The sequence below is a fragment of the Chaetodon auriga genome, chromosome 13 (genome assembly GCF_051107435.1).
Source record: "Chaetodon auriga isolate fChaAug3 chromosome 13, fChaAug3.hap1, whole genome shotgun sequence".
In the NCBI taxonomy this organism is placed as follows: domain Eukaryota; kingdom Metazoa; phylum Chordata; class Actinopteri; order Chaetodontiformes; family Chaetodontidae; genus Chaetodon; species Chaetodon auriga.
In genome coordinates, this window is record NC_135086.1 from 13,906,924 (window position 1) to 13,926,405 (window position 19,482).

Consider the following 19,482-nt stretch of genomic DNA (forward strand, 5'->3'; position numbering starts at 1 on the left):
TTTGTTAGCTGGTGCTTCTCCCATGTGGAGGCGAGGCCGCTGGCAGAGCGTTGGGCTATACAGGAGGTGAAGGCTTATAGTAGCATATCAGAGCTCGGGGATTCACGCTCATTTATCTCCATTTCTCGCACACGGTGTCTAGTAATAAAGGCTCAAGTGAAAATGGTGTTTATCATTGGAATGACAACATCTCCCAGATGCTGCAGAAGAAATCTAGAGAATAGATAACGCATTACAATAACAAGTCCTTACACCGCGGAGAATCCAATTAGGAGAGCCTTACATCATGATAATCTAGCAGAGGTGGACTGGTTCATTTAGACCGGTGGATAACAGAGCAGAGGGAGGTCTGGTCTGGGGGATCGGGGTTAGTTGCAGTTAGACCTGCTGCATACATCAGCAGCCATCTAGTGTGGGGAGCTTTACCCCCTAGTGGTTTAGGGGGGGAATACAAGCCTGAGCTGCTTTTAATATCCATCATGGAGAATGTGTTTAATTGCTGATGACTGGAGTGAAAACAGCCACAAATAACTGGGAGCATCTGAGTGGGGTTCAGTTTCTTTCTGGGAAACACAGTTGAGTTCATTTTCAGCAAAACAATATTAATTGTGGGGTTTGTAAAGCAGCAACCAGCCGGGAAGCTTGTCCGTGTCGTTTGTATGTGCAGATGTTCACATGTGCATGCGGTGGTGGGATGTGTTGTTGTGGAGTGGGCGCACCGCTGGGGCCGCCTGTTCTGGTGTGCTGGTTTCCTGCTGCTCAGCATTTCGCATGGCCTCGGGGGGACACAGGAGGGACATATGACTGGGCCATGCAAAGCTGAGCTAGTCACTCCTATCGTTCCGCAACAGACACATCCCTTTGGCGTCCTTCTGTCTCTTCATTGTCAGCCCACTCCTCAGCGTTGGCAGCAGACATGGCTACGAGCCGGATGTTCTCTCTCCCTATTAGTTTGCGGCTATGGATCCCTCACATTTCAGAGCTGGCGACTGCGGAGCAGGTGCACATGTTGCCACAAGGGCAGAATGGACATTTCTGCACTCCTTTCTCAGCAAAGCTCTGTGCTGACATAACAATTTACCACCCACCAGCACATACTATGTTTGGATCTTTAACATTTGCATGACCATGCCGTGATTTATTGGTTCTGTGGCGAAGGTGTATGTTCTAACATGTGAAAGATGGAGAACACTTACGCTGGCATGTTAGATTTCTGGTGCTATGAAGAATTAGCCATGTATATATTTTTTTAACCATCATGCTTGTACACACAGTCAAGGTATAAGGTCTGCTTCATTAATATTTCATATAGAAGTAGATATATTCAAGATCAAATTTGAGCTGGTTTAACTGAATAATGCAAAGACTTCTTAGTAGTTCAACATGTTCTCAAGTAATTCAGTTAAAAACAGTCCATCAAGGTTAAATCAGAGTGTCATTTGTTAATATTTCATCAACTGAAAATTCGCAAGTTACAGCAGCACAAGTAGAAAAAGGACGACAAGTATTCAAACTGTCATATACATGGCAAAATAAACATTCAAGTGACAGTCAAAAGCTACATATATTATGTACAGTGCAATACTTTACAGGCCATGTCATACATGTCATAGCTGCATTCATTTCCACTGCGCACTTTGTAAATTGCTCTGTTTATTTTGTACATATCACAGTGACATGCCTTCCTATGTAACTACCCCATCTGCGTTTTTTTGTGCGTGTTCGTGTGTGTGCGTGCCTGTGTGTGTATTTGTGTCTGTGTTTGTGTGTCTGTATGTATACATGACTTGTGCATTGTGCAAATACATATGTGCAGAAACACTGAGTCTAGCAGTGCAGCGCTGCAGGCCTTAACGAGGAAGTATTTATTATGTTATTGTTAAGAGTCACACTGAAGTTGGGACAGTTGTTTACAGTGTATGTTGTATACATAATAGTAACTGAGGTATGTATGTTTATGTGTGCTTAAAATACCTGTCGTATTCTGACTTTTGAAGCATAGTGAATGAACTGTAAATGAGTTTCTTTTTGAGGGAAAAGCAAAAACTGAGTGAGAAATCCCTTCATACTGAAAGGATAAAAGCATGTTTTGCGTAATTACATTCTGGCTCATATGAGCAGCCTGTGGTGACTGTCTTCTCTCTGTGCTGTGGGCAAAGCAGCGCATTGTTTGTGATGAGCATGAATGCTGACCTTTGGCCTCCCCATTGGCCTCTGCAACCCCCCTGAAAGTTCACAGGAGGGTCAGAGAGTCCTTCTGCCTCCATAGACACAGTGTTGATGGAAACTCCAACCCCCATCTCATCAGCCCCCTCAGCAAGTCTGTCTGTCTGTCTGTCTCAGTCAGATGCAAACACACACACACACACACACACACAAACCAAACAAACAAAACCTGGTCAAGATGTGAGCATGAGGTTCAGGAAGTATTTCAGGTCTGACAGTGTTTGGGAGCTAAATACATTGGGTCAACCCATAAAAAAAAAACACACGTTTAGCATGTAGTCCAACAGCTCATATAAATTAAAATAAAAAATCAGATTAAGTGATTTATATTCCAGATTATCAGATGAATAAAATCTGAATTTATTTCTGTATATTTTTAAAAAATGAGGCACATTGTGTTTGCACACGGTGATCAATGATGTGTGCTTATAGCGAGTGTCACGGTGTGGCGTTCAGGGCCTCAGCTGCAGGGGCAGATTCATGCATTTCCCTACGCTCTGTGGCTTCAGGCACGACCACTGGCAAATGGGGTTGATGCTCATCACATGAGATATCACATGCTGCTAGGCAGAACATCCACCATGTCCTGTACATGAGATATGCTGCTGTAACATGGATATCATTTTCATTCGGGGAAGCCATTAATACCGAAGATCTCACAGTCCCACTGATTTCAGTATGTAAATTATTTTGTGTGAGCCAGGAGCATGGCAGAGTGCTCTGCGTTCGCTGTGATAGGTTGTTTAGGGATCAGATTAGGCCCCGTGTCATTTCATGCTAGAGATGATAATAATGGCCACCGCTGCAGAGATGACTGTTGACATCATTACTCATGTGTTCTGCCACACGCATCAATCTTCACATGCTGTACAGACGCTCCCGAGGTGAATGAATTTTTCACTTTGGAGTTCAGAGCGGGGTCACGCAGACACATACCCTCACGTATGAGAGGAGCACAGCAGGTAAACCAAAAGACTTTCGCCGCTCATTTTTCTTACCCTCTCGTTTTTTTTTTTTCTCCCTCCATGTTATCGGATTACTTTGTTTAATTCTTTCACTCAGCAGACTGATATCTCACTGTACATGATCTGGAGGGATGTTTCTGATCCGCGCACAGATGTATGGCGCTATCAAGTTCAGTGACATGCTAGGCAGCAGATGTATCATGTTTTGATATAATGTGCATAAAATTTGTCAGCTGGTTTGAAGTTTTGTTAACGTTCAAGACTGAATTTTACACAAAGCCCCTCGTGATTGCGAGAGTTCATCCTTCATAAGATTATAGAGATGTTTCTTTCACCAGGTGGCACAGCAGTAATATGATCTGTAACCCTGTGGTGTTAATGCTATGCTCTGCCCACTGGGCTTACAGGATAAGAAGAGATCATCCCCAGTGAAAGATCAGACCTCCACATAGCTGTAGATCAGTTCGTAGGATTTCTTTCTTTTTTTTTTTTCTTTGCCCTTTCAGGATCTCTAGCAGTCTAGCAGGACAATACAGATTTAGACGTGATGGTGTATCGGTGTATCATGTTTTAACAGAGGTGCTCCCCACTGACAGGTGGAGTGAAGGTGTAAGAAAGGCAGGATTAACCCTCCTAAACTGTGTGCTGTCATCTTTACAAAGTATGTTCAGGCAGTGTGAAAGGGATCATTAGTTGTGTGGCAGCGGAAGCAGCCGTGTTGTCAGCTACCTGCTATTTACTTCCCCTCATTACTGTACGCTGGCTGGCGCTGGTGGGAGTGTCAACATCATTAACATGACTGTCATTAGTCCTGTCCCACACTGCATGGAGAAGTTAGTCCTGGGGAGAAAAATGAAGCATCTTTCACCACCAACCTCTCTGCTGCTGCTGCTGCTGCTGCTGCTGCAGCCACTGTGCTGTGAACACCTCCATTCAGTGGGACTGAAATGACTCCTTGTGAGATGCATCAACCCTGATTCTAAAAAGATGGGACTCCGTATAAAACACAAGTAAAACAGAATGTGATTGTTTGGTCTTCAGCTCTTCTTCAGCACAGGTAAAGAGGTTCATAGGTAACAGGTGATTGTATCATGATTGGGTATGAAAGGGGCATCCTGGAAAGGCTCAAGGATGGAGGGAGGTTCACCACTTTGTAAAACACATGATTGGATAAAGGACATTACTATGTGGACTCTCGGTAAAATTGTTGTCGATGACCACAGTTCGTTTGCTAATGACTGTGTTCTACTTTTAATTGACGTTTTACAGAGCATCCCAACTTTCTGGGAATCATTGTTGCATGCTGTTCACACCATCTGAGAGACAAATTCATAATTTAGAATAACATAAAAATAGAGAACATCACAGCACAATTCACCATAACTGGAGAGACGTTTACTGAGTGTGACACAGTTTGTGGAATATAAAATTTGATGCATGTGCAACAGCTGAAATGATAGCACCAATACTTTCTGTATAATCACAGCTGCTGCAGATTTGCAACAGTGCAGAACATAAAACTAATATACATAAAAGCTCATTTTGCTTAAATTCCTCCAGAACAACAGTGATTTTGAATGAGAACATGAACTCATCCATAGACCATGGATATACGTTGATAAACCACTATAATGCTGAATCACTAAGTCTAATCAGAATGCTCTCTGGATCTCCTCTCGTTGTTGTATTTACCCCCAGCGTCTCACTGTTGCATCGGCACCTACAGCAGGATTAAAGCAAGCAAGACCCCTCACACCTTGTCATCTGCCTGACTTGGCTGGATGTTATTATAGCCAACTTCAAGGCCTCAGCAGCAGCTGCAATCACTTATGGTAGTCTGCCTCAGTGCTCAGCCCCTCCGTGCCCCCAGCTAGTTTCCCATCAGCCTTGAGAGGGTACATCCCCTCACACTCAGTTTCAACCCTCCTGCTCTCTGTCTTGCCTCTCTGAGACCTCCTCGACCTCTGCAGAGGTGACTGGAGAAGTGGAACAACCGAGATCACGGCAGCGCAGAACATGTCCCCGTGCAAACTGATTGTGAGTGGTTACTATACTACCACATACTATGTTTCCACACGCCTTTTGTAAGGGGCCCGAGTTCAGAGTGGGCCGGACTTTCAGAGGCACAGTCCCGTCCAATGGCAGCGCTGGGATCGCTGTGTGGCTCGTCTGATTTACGGTACATCATTAAGTCAGCGCATTCCTTCTCCCTGTGGCCCAGGTGGCTGTGGGGCCTGAGGCCCAGACTCACAGGAGCAGAGCGGGGCTCTCTGTAGAGCACAGCACAGCCAAGGGGAGCAGCTGCAGACCAGTGGATCCAGCTCCATACAACAGCCACATCCCTCCATGACAGGAAGCACTTAATACAATACATCTCAGCACCTTCTGCATCTATGAAGGATATATGTTTTCTTATTTATAGGTCTGCAATCCTGTTCTCATTCAGCTTCAACTGTGCGACGACTGCGACAAAGATTAAGACCTAAAATGCACGAGGCTGCTCTGATCTGTGACCTATGCAACAGCAGGGTGTGTTACAAACAGGCAGTCGTACAGAATTTCAGATAAAAAACTGATTATTCCTTCCCAAAAATGATCCGTCAGACCAGTTTGACATAAAGGTCTCATTGAGGAAAAAATGCATCAGCTTGTTCCTGTAACAAACATTCATTTTATTGAGGATTTATGTGTTTTATATCACATGTTGTAATTAGTAATTTACACCCAAGTGAATGGATGGTCTGCCAAACTCAGTCTTTTTTCATCTCCAGTATCTCAGCAGTCACAAACAACTGAGGGTGGCGGAGTCTGGAGAGATTTTTGGAGCTGCTTTGCCCTCTAGTGGTAACTCACTGTGTCAGAGTCCACACAGACATGAACCCCCACCCCCCGCCCCCCACAACAACACCACCACCACCAGGCAGCCAGTGCAGGAGCCACAGCCTATAGTTAAACACTTTGAACATGTAATAAGATGACTTGTCACTCTACACAGGATTTCACATCAACAGCTTTGTAATTTTTTGCAGACTGACAGTAAAAGAAATTAGCTGTTAGAGATTTCAGCACTTTATGAAACTTTACAAGCAGACTTTAATATTTACAAGGCTACTAAAAACCCTGGCAGGCCTTTCAGCTCTGACCTACGCATTAGTGACATACTGTGGTTTATGTTGGGGAAAGAGGCAGCTTACTGAAACTGGCTGTACTGCTCTTTGATTTATCAGTTTTATGGTTTGTTATACAACTTCAATACACATGTGGATGTGAAGACGAAACTTCACAGCAGACAGGACTCCGCCGTGTCTGACATCAACTAAATCAATCTGGTGGTGTAATGTTTTTGTACAGCGATCAATTTGTGTCCGTGTGTGTGTGTGTGTGTAAGGCTAAGAGAGAGAGAGAGAGAGAGAGAGAGAGAGAGAGAGACCGGGAAAGAAATGTTTTATTCACTATCGAAGATGAGTTCATTCAGGAGGGGAAAACGTTGTGGTCGCTCCAGCTCTTGGCTGCAGCCCTGGGAAATTGAAACAGTGGTGATGAGGTACTTCCTGCATGCTGTTCCTGCTTGTGTGTGTGTGTGTGTGCGCGTGTGTGTGTGTGTGTGTGTGTGTGTGTGGAGCCCCACAGAAATTGGCGTTGGTGTTGGTGAAAAGCTCCTCGGCCCCCTCGCTGACAGTGGTAACGCGAGACAGACAGTGTGCCATTTGCTGTGTGTCTGACATAGATGTCTTGACCTGGCCAACTGGACAGACCTGACGTCCAGCTCTGGCTTTTCTCTCTGGCACGGCATTGGTCACTTCACACCCAGCCGCTTGATCAGCCACGTTTGCATGTGAACACCAAGACAGAAGCAGGTCAGTGTGCAGTGTTTTGTAATGATATGGGTATTATAGTGGAACATGAACTTAAAGTAAGCCCCCGATCTTCATTTTCTATTGAAAGACAAATTCCACATAAAGCTAACCGCTAACCCTGCATTCATTGCTTTGATTTGTATACAGATATCCTTGCTTTTAATTGATCTAGCATTCACTGACACGGTGGGTGTAACGTGCTGCTGTGTTGAGCCTTATATGATTCGTCCTGTTTGTTTGGTGCTGCACTGTTTTAATTGTGACATTGTCCATGGTCATAAAATAATGTCAGCATATATCAGTCTTTGCAACAAGCCAGTATGATGAAAGTACATGCTGTATACATTCCTTTGTTTTTGCGGTATTAGACTGAACTACTTTCAAATAAACTCTAATCATAATATCCACGCTTAATAACCAAATAACGTAATAATACTTGAACGAATAAATAGTCCTATAGACCTCTAGCAGTAAATAGTATTAACATTAAAAACAATAACAAGATTAGTTGCTTGAAGCACATTTTCCATTTTCACACTGCAAACCTTAAACAAGCTTCCTCATCCTTGACTCTTCATTAATTCAACAGTCACACAAAATGAGTTTAAAGAAGAAAAGACGTCACCTGCTAAACTGCATGCCTTTAAAAAAAAATCAAACTCTAGAATCAAATGAAAGGATGAGACGAGTGGGACGATGTAATATGGCCCCAGGTCTCATGAGACCTGAGGTATGTGTGTCTTTTATGTGTGGACGCAAGTTTACTCTCAAGCCACTTCACAAGTCTACAAGCAGCCATTAAAACTTCCAGCAAGACAAATACCTTGAAATACAGGTAACACCTACACACAGAGCCCAATCCTGTTTGCTGACACAGTAAGCCTACACCCGTCACACAAAATAAATGTTCCGCCCAATAGGAAAGCAGTTTTGCAATGCATCACTTTAAGTGAGTGGACCTCTGCGCCGCAACCAGTGTCTCTTAACCTTTCCTTAATTTGTCTTGTCTTGTTATGAGCTCTCAGGAACATCTATGTCCTTTCACTGCCGAGTTGTGGGTGCTCCGCCTGCACAGAGCTGGACCGCATCAGGGCTCAGTGTGCGAGGATGAAAATGTGAGCCCAAGGCGCTGGTGAAGTCACATTTTGTTGTGCTGCTCTCCGCTAAAGCCGATGCAGCTGTTTCCCCTCTCATTTGGTCTTTGAAGATGCACAGAAATACTGCACGGCCCCACGAATCCGACACTCCGCTTCCTGTTGTCAGAGCGCCATCATTAGTGTGTTCAAATGAGAGGTTGATAAAATAATTCCTTCAACTTTCTCTGCCCGCTTGATTTACTGCCACCACCTTTCTGCAGCACACAGGCATCAAACACTTCATTTCAACAGAGAGCTGATAAGGAACTGTTATCTCAGTGTGAAGGAGGCGGTGACCTCCCCTCTGGCTTGTAAGAGGTCGCATGAAAATATTTGCGGCCTCTGAGAGCCAAGGGTAACAATGAATAGCTCGTTCACTACAGCCGTAGAGCGCGTGGTGAAACATCCACGTGGAGGCCGTTGTGTGTTTTTAATCCAGCCGGTGCTGAGAGCAGAATCGCAGAACATGATTCGGTTTCATCTCAGTATTATAAAAACAAGTGCTTTCTCTCAGCGGTGCAGCTTTTCCCCTTGTGCAGGACATCATCACTCTTGTTCAACAACCTGACACATATTTTGGTAGGATTGTCGCCACAAGAAGGAAGTTGTAAACCAGAGAGGCTCCCAGGGCAGGAAGCCTCCTTTCATTGTGGATAAAGTCACCTTGAAAACATGGTGGTCCTCAGCAGACCCTACGCGGAGCTCATAAGACGAGGAACAATGCCTCGCAGGATGCTCTGTGGGCTATGAAATTGATTGCTAATAATGATACAAACTGATCGCAAAGCTCACGTACAAAAAAAAAAAGTCCCGATCTTTCTGGTCTGGAACGGTTTCAAGCAACATGTTTCAGATTGGCAAGTTTAAATTTTTAGGACTTGTTTATGTTGTGTTTATTCCCTCTCATTCCCTGGACACTTTGGTAACTCCAACCCTTCATTAAGCCTTATTACGCACACCACTCACTCCACATCTGGCTTGGGGCTCCCAGAATGGCTCATTTGCCGTGCTTTTTATTGCAGTCATATAGTTGGAGTTGTAAATGACTGTGTGGCTGTGTATTGTTTTCTGTTGTGGGGAGCGCACACTATTCTCACCAGCGACCCGAAGCGTTAACATTCACAAGTCACGCTGGCACATCCCATGCAATCCTCTCAATGAGGTTTTGGGTACAAGCACTGCCATTTTTAAATTATGGCATTATTTGAAAAAAAAAAAAAAAATAAAAAACGCCATTTGCAGTGACAGTATTTAGACCTTAGTGGGAGAGGGTTGTTCAATTTAGCCCCTGGCCTGTGATTGGAGGGATGTCAGTTGAGTAAGTGGCACATAGTGGAGAGATTGGCAGCTCTATAACTCCCTAAGACAGGTTTGTCATCTGTGTCAATGACCCACCAGGGAGCCGGCCCTAATATCAAACCCAATGCTGATGGATGACCACAGTTCCAGCTGTTAAGGCACTGTCACAAACAGGTTCCTCCACAACCTGTCACCGTGTGTGTGCGTGCGTGTGTTATAAGTGGGATGCAAAGCCATGGTCCGCCTTGATTTTCTCACACTGTGACCACAAGAGCCGCCGCTGTCATCATTAACTTGCAGGGCCAAATCAGGCAGGCAAATTTTCTCAGGCAGTTTTCTGTCGCTGTGAAAGGAAAATATGTGTTTTTAGAAACTCCTGCTGCGTTTTCTTTACTTCCCTTTTTTTGTGTGCACTGTTTCTTTAAACAGTGAATAACCTTTACAGAGTGGCTCAGGCAACAACGCTTTCCCGTTGTTTTCATGATGTTTTCATGCGTTTGTGACAGAGTTTGAACTGCCTGCAGGAAATTATGGATTTAATGAATCAAACCTGTATTTCCAGTTGGTTTTGTGTAGCTAATTTATTAATGCATCCATGTTTCTGTACAGTGCAAAATTTACACTGAGGCAGAGGCATGTGGATAAAAATGGATACAAGCTGCTTTAGCTCTGTAGAAAAGCAGAACACTTTGTCATGTTAGTGTCAAATTAAGCCGCTTTTCAAATCACATCTTCAAGCTGGAGAAAGTATCAGCTATTTGATTTGATTTTAAAGTCCAAAATCAGTGTATCTGTGTAAAAACAAATGACGTAAATATCACATGAACACCTCACGCAGAGGGATGTGAGGTTTGAATTAAGGCTCAAGGTGAGAGAGAGATTACTACTGAAAAACACCATGAAGGTGTTACAGACCACATGTCAGCTGCTGCACGCTGGCACCTCTCCCTACAGCACACGCTCTCATTGTTTCATTGTTCTGCCTCGCTTCTCTCAGCAAACGCGGTTCATAGTGGCTCAAGTGTAAACTACAGTACATCGCAGGAAGGAAGAGGGACCTGGTGGTGGGGGGTTGGGAGCAGGATCCCAGACCATAAAACCTGGCAGCCGCCCTCCTGCATTGTTCCCCTCCACCATTCCAGCCCGGTTTCACTGTTTTCTCCTTGTACTGTGTGTATCCTGTCCTTTTAGAGGCAGTAAATGTTGTTGTTGTTCATCAGACAAACATGAATCCTGACCGGGCGGCTCATCTGCCTTTGTTCTTACCGAGAAGACTCTTGAAGGCAGAAAGAGGAGCAAATGAATAGCCTGGTTATAAAGTTTCTCACAGGCATCATATGAATCCAATCAGATGCATATTAGGTTGCATGCGGCATGTATCACACTGCATAGAGAGCATAATAATTACATAAAGACAATTCCAGCCTTTCAGCTGGACCTTAACAGTTCAAATCTCCTCTTATGGCACCACCTTGTGGCTGGACTGAGCTGCTATCTGTCCAGCCTTAAAAGCATTGACTGCTGCAGTGTCATATATCACCAGATAGAGACAGTGATTCAAAGTGGGCACAAATAAATAAATAAATAAATAAATAAAATACATTTCACAACATTTTGTCTTTTTACTGTGCTCATATGCAGCACGAATGGCAGTACATTCAAATTCACATAACACAGGTAAAAATGTCATTTTACACTGTATTTTTTAAACAAACATAACAAAAAACATGATCGCACAATTAATATCCGTTCAGCTGCAGGTTCTTCTGCAAATTCACAATCACAACATGCACAATCACACAAACTGAGCCCAGTAAAAGCTGTTCCCTTAGCATAAATGATTTCCCTTCTCCTTTGCGTGCCGTGAAACATTCAACATGACCACAGCAGCAGGAGTGTACAACTTTTGTGGAATGCAATGCTTCTCTCACAGTCTATTTATGTGATTTAAGGCTGTCAAGGAAGCCAAGCAGCAGGGCCCAGACAGGAGGCTGGACATGACAATGAAGCTGAAGTCCTGCACAAACTGCTCCCCCTGCTGGCCGGGCAAAGGGAGCTCTGAGGACACTGCAAGGGAGAGGAAACAATGTGACCATGCTCTCTCTGCAGGTGTGTTTCTATCCTCTAACTATGTTCATATGGCGTCGCCTAAACTTAATAAGGAAAGTCACTTTTGGGGATAAAGACAGCGAGAAAGAAAAACAGGAAATGGATGTAAAATGCAGAACATTAATAGTTGTGAAGTGTTTTCACAACTCAAATTCAAATTCTGAGCAGAACACTCACACATCGAGTTCATCTGATAACAACCACCGATCAATATCTCCGCTTGTCTGTCTCCTCTTGGCGGCACCAGAACTGTAAACACTGGGCAGAAAACGCCCCTGTGATGCCAGCTGCAAATAGAAAGTTGGAGACACGGCTGTACACTCCACACTAAATGCAGCCTTTCTCTGAGATCAGAGGAACTGATGAAGCCTGTCATAATCATTTCTATGCTACATTAACAGAGGCAACAGTGTAGTTTGCCTTGGCACAGGGAAGTGTTGCTGCTCAGCCTCAAGCATTTATGAACCCCAACGTCCACTCCCGCTGAATCGAAGGGTCGATGTCTGTCTGAGTTTAAGAAGTTGCACATCAGGAGCAGTTGGAGCTGCTTTTAACTCACGTCCACACATATTTTTCCTGTTAAGTCCAGGTCTCGTGCAAAAATCACGCCACCTGCAAGCCCATCAGAATATACGGAGTCTGTATTTTGCATCCAAGATGTTTTGTTGTTTGGGATGACTACATTTTGCAGATCAGATCGGAGAGCTCCTGGGAAACACCCCACAGATTCCAGGCACATGGTCGGCATTTTGAAAATCAATTTCTGTCTCACAGTTGGTTGCAGTGCCACTGAAGTCATCAGGGTCACGCACCTCCCTCCACAGTCGTTTGCCAGCCGCTTCCAACTGAAAAATGGAGCTTTCTGGACTAGAGGGGTATATGAACAGAGATAGCTTGACACAACCATTTGTTTGGCTCAGGTGAATACAGCCAGACAGCAACACAGTCCCTGCTCTGCAGCAGGGCTTGCACTATGGCCAGATCCTACTGGACACTCATTCCTCAAAGACGCTCCAAAAGCTTAGCTCAGATACACTGCCGCTGTACTGTACTGTACCTATAACAGGCCACAGCTGGTCTTTTGTGTTTGCACTATATGTTTTACATTAATATCAAGAGTTTAGCTGAGAGTGTTTGAGGGAGTGTTAATTCATAGATCATCAAGAGCATGTTTGAGTAAAAACTGACACCAGGACATTTGATTCAATGGACAGTTCAAAAACTAAATCTAGATAAATAGCTCCACAGGTAAGAGGAAAAAAATAGCTTTTGATTTTGTGGTGACGCGCCCCTTTAAAACTCAATGATATTATGATGCTGAATATATAGTTTTTAATTTCTAAAAAATTCAATAATGCATAATAAAAAGAAGATTGGCTCAGAGTCCTCACTGACATAAAAGTAGCGCTGCCATAATGTAAAAGTACCCCATTATGAGTAAAAGTATGCATTCAAAATCTGACTGATGTCAAAGTACATATTACATCTTCTCAGCAACATGTACTTGAATATCAAAAGTAAAAGTATTATGCAGCAGGATGTAGTAGGGCGAGCTATACTTTCAGCTACTTTATCAGTTATTGTGAATTTTAATCTGTAACATTACATCAGATTGATCATATTGTGTAAAATCTTAATCTGCAAAGTAACTAACTGAAGAAGATGAAACTGAGCTTGTCTCAGTAGCATCTCACTGCACTCCGGCTCTTTTTTGATTCAGCTCGTCTTCAGTATAAAACCTCTACTCTTGAAAATGAGAAATGTTGTAATCACCGAGTACATCAGGCCATAATGTCACTGTAATAAATATAATCAGCTGTAAATAATAACACTAAAGCCAGACGCTGTTGACAATGATGTTATGATTCTCACAGTCGTTTCTCTGCTCTTTATTGGCTGTGGCGTGCGCCCTCATAGAGAGTTTTGCTGTAACTCTTGCGTCCGCTGTCACGCTGCTGTGATATTCATGGCTGCGTACGGGCATGGACAGAAAGAGCCCGGCACCTTGAGTGTAATGAATTTGAATCTGTGGCTGATTCAGTATTAGTCTGGGTTACTGCTCAGCCCTGCAGGAAATGAATTGCCCTTTATTTAACATTACAAATTACAGGTGACCCACGGTGAGGAGAGCTGTGAGTTTGAAAGGTGCGACAAATAGATTTAGAGGGGCAATGATTCCCTCCCAGATTCCTGTTGTGCGAATGCAAGAGATTAAATGACAGAGGATATTAGGAAATAATTTGTGATTCCCACCGTGATAAACGTAATGCAGTTAGGAGGCAATGAATATGTCTGTTTTCGTCACAATTAAATCGAATTAGGTATTGGATTACATTACGCTGATTTGTTGTATTGCAAATTGTCACGTTGATGGTGCGAGCAGAAGGCAAATGAGGATATAAGGTTAGCATTGCTGCAGGGGTGGATTTGTTGGAGGTTACAATGTGCTGTGTAAGTGCTTCAGGTCTGAGCACCTTCATTAGACATCCTGGGCCCTGTGGTAAGGATTAAATCCTCACTTTTCAGCCAGTATAGTCTTTAACGGAGCTAAACGCTGTACAGTAGGACCCTGTCGTCAGCGTGGTGGCTGAGTCACGCAGCGGCCGCTTTTAACTTTGCTCTCTGAGAGATTATTCAGCCACGCCAGTCTCATGTTAAGATCGTATTACCTCAGAGATAAATCCATCAGTCCCCTCGCGGACGAATGGAGGCAAATGTGTTCAAACCACGCTTTACACCATTTTAGGCTCCCTCTCCAACCAGTGACTTGGCCTGTTGAGTAATGAAGTGTTGGAGTTCAGTAATGAGACTGTTTACAGGGCGTGCTTGTTTCACATGAATCAAGCCCAGTGTGTGGTTAGATAAATACCAGCTTGGCCCTGCACGAAGCCAGTCAAACCCTCTCCTCTGCTCAGGAAATGGCAGCCAAATTCCTGTGGAATGAATGAAGAGGAAATCTGCGAGTGGCAGCCTACCACGAGATCGCTCTGAAAGGAGAGGGTGGAAAAGCCGTGGCCCTTCCTCTGGCGTGGACCCGGGCCAGGGCTCACTAGGTGAGACTGATGGAATAATAATACACATCCTGAGTGTTCTTTTCATTAGCAGCACGGTTTCATGTTTTTCATCATCCTGCTGGGAGAAATGGAGAGACCCTTATTTCTGAGCTGGACAAATTACCCTTTCCCCTCTGGGAGATGCAGCTGCATTCAATATCGCGTATGTGTGTCTCCACAGTGTGTGTGTGTGTGTGTGTTTTTGTGTCAGTGTGTTTTACGTGGGGGTCGTAGATGGATACAGGGATTTCCTGTGGAAATAATAATTAACCACAACACGCACACAGGGCCGGCGATAAACGCTTGGCCTTCTCACAAATATTGTCTTTTACAAGCAACCAGGTAACTGGATTCATCTCATTTCCTACATGAGGTTTAGATGTGAAGCAAACCTCCATTAGGATATAAGGTATTAGTTTAAAGCCACGACCTCAATCTGTCAGTTGTGTAAACCTATCAGTCCGGGCTGTTTGAACTGAAGTGACAGCACGGCCGTCCGTACTTAGAACACATTATCGGTGATTCATATTAGCCCTTAACCAATGCAGTCCCCCCATTAACTCCACCTGCAAACACCTCATATCCCATGTGACCTATTTTCCCAATTACCAACGCCATTACTCTGCACTTCCCTTCCACATCAGCCATCACCAGACGTCCAGATTAGAGCAGATTTCATGGAAACTCCTCTGACTGCTACATTAGCGTACATTTTTCTGCGCTCTTATTACAGAGCACAGAGAGGAAGAGTTACAGCGCCTCTCAAATGAAACAGGCTTGAGTGATAAATCTCTCGCACTAATGCACACGCTTAAGAGTTTTTGACTGTAAATAAAGTCATGGGAGACATGCTGTACTTACATGGGGAGAGCCTTGAGGAAATGGCCTCCCCCTTGAAAGAGCATATGGGTGTGTTTGTCTGCAGCCAATCAGGATGCAAGTTGAAAATGCCTCTTTTTTTTTCCCTAGGAGACCTCAGGCCTCAGTGCAGTTTTAGCATGCTTTAATATAACCCAGTATTTCAAACTATGACCTAACCATACTTGACTCATTGATAAAAATAAACACCTGCTTCATATGTTGTTTACATCAGTCCTCCTCCCCTCAAAAAAACAAAATACAGTCATCGTTTCAACAATAAAAGAGGCAGAGCAAGCCGCCGTGTGAATGTTTGTCCGATAACTGGGATGACAGTTCATTCCGGGTCAATATATTGCTTTTCATCATGATCATCAAAGCGTCATCCATCTCTCGGCGCAAACAGTGGTGACACCTTAATTGCCTTTGATAATACATTCATCCTGTCAAAACGAGGTGATAATCAAGTCGTTGCCACAGTAGACATCGACGTGTGCACTAAATCAGTGTTCATCCACTGTTCAAAAAAGATGTTACAGTGAGACACCTCTGAGGATAATCAGTGCACAGATTACCTCATCTTTTTAACACCGCAACGTGTTCATTCATTCACAGAATTTTGCACAAAAATATAAGCCGAAGTCTGTAACAACACGGAAAAGGAGCACGGAGAGGAGAAGTGTAGTAGCTCCTTCCTTCACAAACAGTAAGCGCTCTGTTGTAGATGTTCTGCCAATACTTTCAACAGCCTCTAATGACACGCCTGCACTATAGCCAGAGGATGTAGCAGCAGTTGGTAAATCTTTTCAACATAAACACATAATATAATGAAACATTCTTGATACAAATGTCATAGATTGTTTTAAATTGTGGCGAAGACGCTGAGTAGGACGACTTTTCGGTGCTTTCTGCTTGATCAGCCAATAAAACACATACACAGCCAATAACAGTAGACTAAACATCAACATTACTCATTAAGTTCATATTGGCCAGTTGTCAGTGTACATTTTTAAAGGGTAGGTTCACAATTTTTCACAAGTCAGCTGATCTTATGAGCAGTGAAACAGCTTCTGCTTGCTGTAGTTATTCCTGCTGTTCGTGCTGGTCACTTAGAGTTCCCGTCCTGAGGTGTTTCCAGTGTAAGAGATGCAGGAGAAAGTCTGCAGTCCTTGTTCTGGACTATGTTCTTAAGATAAAATGAGGCTTCAACTCTTTGAGTTAAACAAATCAAGTGTGTATCTTCCAAAGTTTCCATCTCTTGATCCCCAAGTTCCCTCTTTGTTTTTACGATCCCTCCACTGCAGCTCACTGGGGAAACGCTGTCCACGCAAACAAAAAGAGGGGATTTTATACTAAAATGGACTTTGGAAAACATCCATTTGATTTGTTTTACTCAGGCTGCTGAAGCCTCGTATTAGCTTCAGAGGGTTTGATTTTGACCAAAACAAGGACTGTGTACCTTTGTACCTCATCACTTCAATGCATTATTAAGGGACCTTTTGACCACCAGCAATAGAAGGAGGAATGAACACAGCAAGCAAACCCTGTTTATTACATGTGGCTCTGTGACAATCTTGGAATAATAGTAAGTAGTAGTTGGAGTAATAATTCTTCTGCATAAAGAAAGTATGGTACCTTGAATCGACCTCATTTATATTTTTGGTCCTCTCAGTGGATTTATATCAGATTAAAAAAAAAAAAAAAGTTGGGGTGAATGCAATGGTTTTCAAAAGTGTTCCTGAACTCATGCAGCAATATCCTTTATACAATCATGTGTTCACAAAGTGGTGAACCTCACTCCGTCCATCCTCATGAACGACTGAGCCTTTCCAGGATGCCCCTTTCATACCCAATCATGATACTACCACCTGTTACCAATGAACCTGTTTACCTGAGGAATGATCCAAACAGGTGTTTTTGGAGCATTCCACATCTTTCCCAGTCTTTAGCTGCTCCTGTCCCAACCTGTCTGAAATGTGTTGCTGCCATCAAATTCAGAATAAGTGTATATTTAGAAAAGTCAGTGAAGTTGATGAGGTCAAACATTACCTTTTTTTGGAATCAGGGTTGTAGATGATTACCCTCATGCTTCTACACAGTAACTAAAAAAGGCAAAATAAACGAGAAGTTCTATTTATACACACCATGCATGTGAAGCTATCTAGAAGACCAATTGTTCTACCACATGTTTAACTCATGCTGCTGCTCATCTGAGAGTTTCATGTTGAATTTTCTGGCACTTCAGGTTCTGCAGGCTGGCAATGTATTGACTGTTTAGATTAGCTTTCACTGGAGTGGAAACCACCTTCACGCAGACCATCAAGTCCTAATTGCTTTGGAATTGAGCAAAGGTATCATGGAACAGATTCCAGATGACACACAGTGATGGAAACATCCTTTAAGCAAATGTAGCAGTCGGCTCCGGCATACCGCACCATGCTTCATCTGCTCGGGACGTCTGATTACGCAAGCGCTGACTGCCAGCTGAAGCACAGGGTTCCTCTGTAGCGTACTCTTTACGTTAATGAAGTGCACTGCTGCAGTTGCAGTTCTGCTCTGGTTCTGTGTGAGTTATCTGCCCAGCTTCTATGTGGGGAAACTATCTGAGGCGGCGACGTCCCGATGGGATACAGTACAGATGGAGCAATTAAAGGCGGGCCACAACAATTGTCTTTTTTGAGCCAGACATATTGGAGAGTGAGTAGGAACAATGCATCCCGTTTAGAATATTTTACCGAAGTTCACAGAAAACAATATAACTAGCCACAGGAGGACGGAAAATGTGAGGCTGCAACTAAAATAGCCAGCAAATGTGTGATGTTCAGGGAGTTCTATATTTGCTGTTAAGTGCATCATGAAAGCGAAACGGTGTGGGTTTAAATGCAGTGTGTCGACCCACTGTTAGTTTTGTTTCAGACACGTCCTCCATGTTAAAACGAGTCACAATAAATACATTTTATAGTTACGAACTGGCAGAATTTGAACCGTTTACTCCTCAGTGGTTCCCAGTTCAACAGGATTTATGCACTGCATGTTGCAAAATCAGACGTCCTTGCTCTCATGTCTATCAGACATGATTCTGAGGAGCAGACCAGCCTCTCCGGGCACGCCGCCCTCTAATAGGCCGTCTCCACAGCTCAGTAGGAGGGGGACAACAGCAGGAGGGAGTTGTTGGGAATTGTATTTTCTGGCTCATCATGGGGTCTCCTCCCAGCTCGACGAGCTCTGGAGGTGTCAGGACTCTGCTGCTGAGGTTGATGATATCAGGTTGTAATTAATACAGAAATCAAATTCCACCCACTTTGCATCCTCTCAGATTGGATTATTTTTGTGTTGATTCATTTCATATCGCACCATCTTCTCCGTATGAATATTTTAAACTGTTTACTGTCTCTGCTTCTCCCACTTAAACATAAATACTTTCCGCTTGTTTAAGGATAAACTTTTATAGCTTTTCAAAACCACCCTTACAAATCTTTGATTCATAATTTCTCTCAAATATGCCCCTCCAATATTATTCATTATTTATGTGCTTGTAATAAACATGCTCTCAGTCTGCTGATAGTTATTTTCACTTTCTGACGTCTTACACTGGAGGCGTGTTGCTGCAGCATGAACGCAGATGGCTCACACACCAGACACTCAGCACATCATTCCATTATGGCAATTAAAAGAAGGAGACCTGGTGTGCAGGAATGGAAAGTAACCTGCTTGGCTATTCAGCATGGCTGAGAGCCATTTGGTCAGCGAGTCCTGGTCAAGGACTCCAACTTGTAAGCGAACTAACCCTGCACTCTCTCCTCTGTTTGGACTACTATTTTGATTTAGCAGCCAAACTCCTTCAGCCACATTCGTGACCTCAGCGCTGCTTATGGTGCTCCATGATTCAGTTTTTGCAGATGTGTTCTGTTTGCCTGGAAAGATTTCCACAGACTGGACTTGAAGGAATAGTTTGGGAAAATAGTCACTTTCTGCAGAC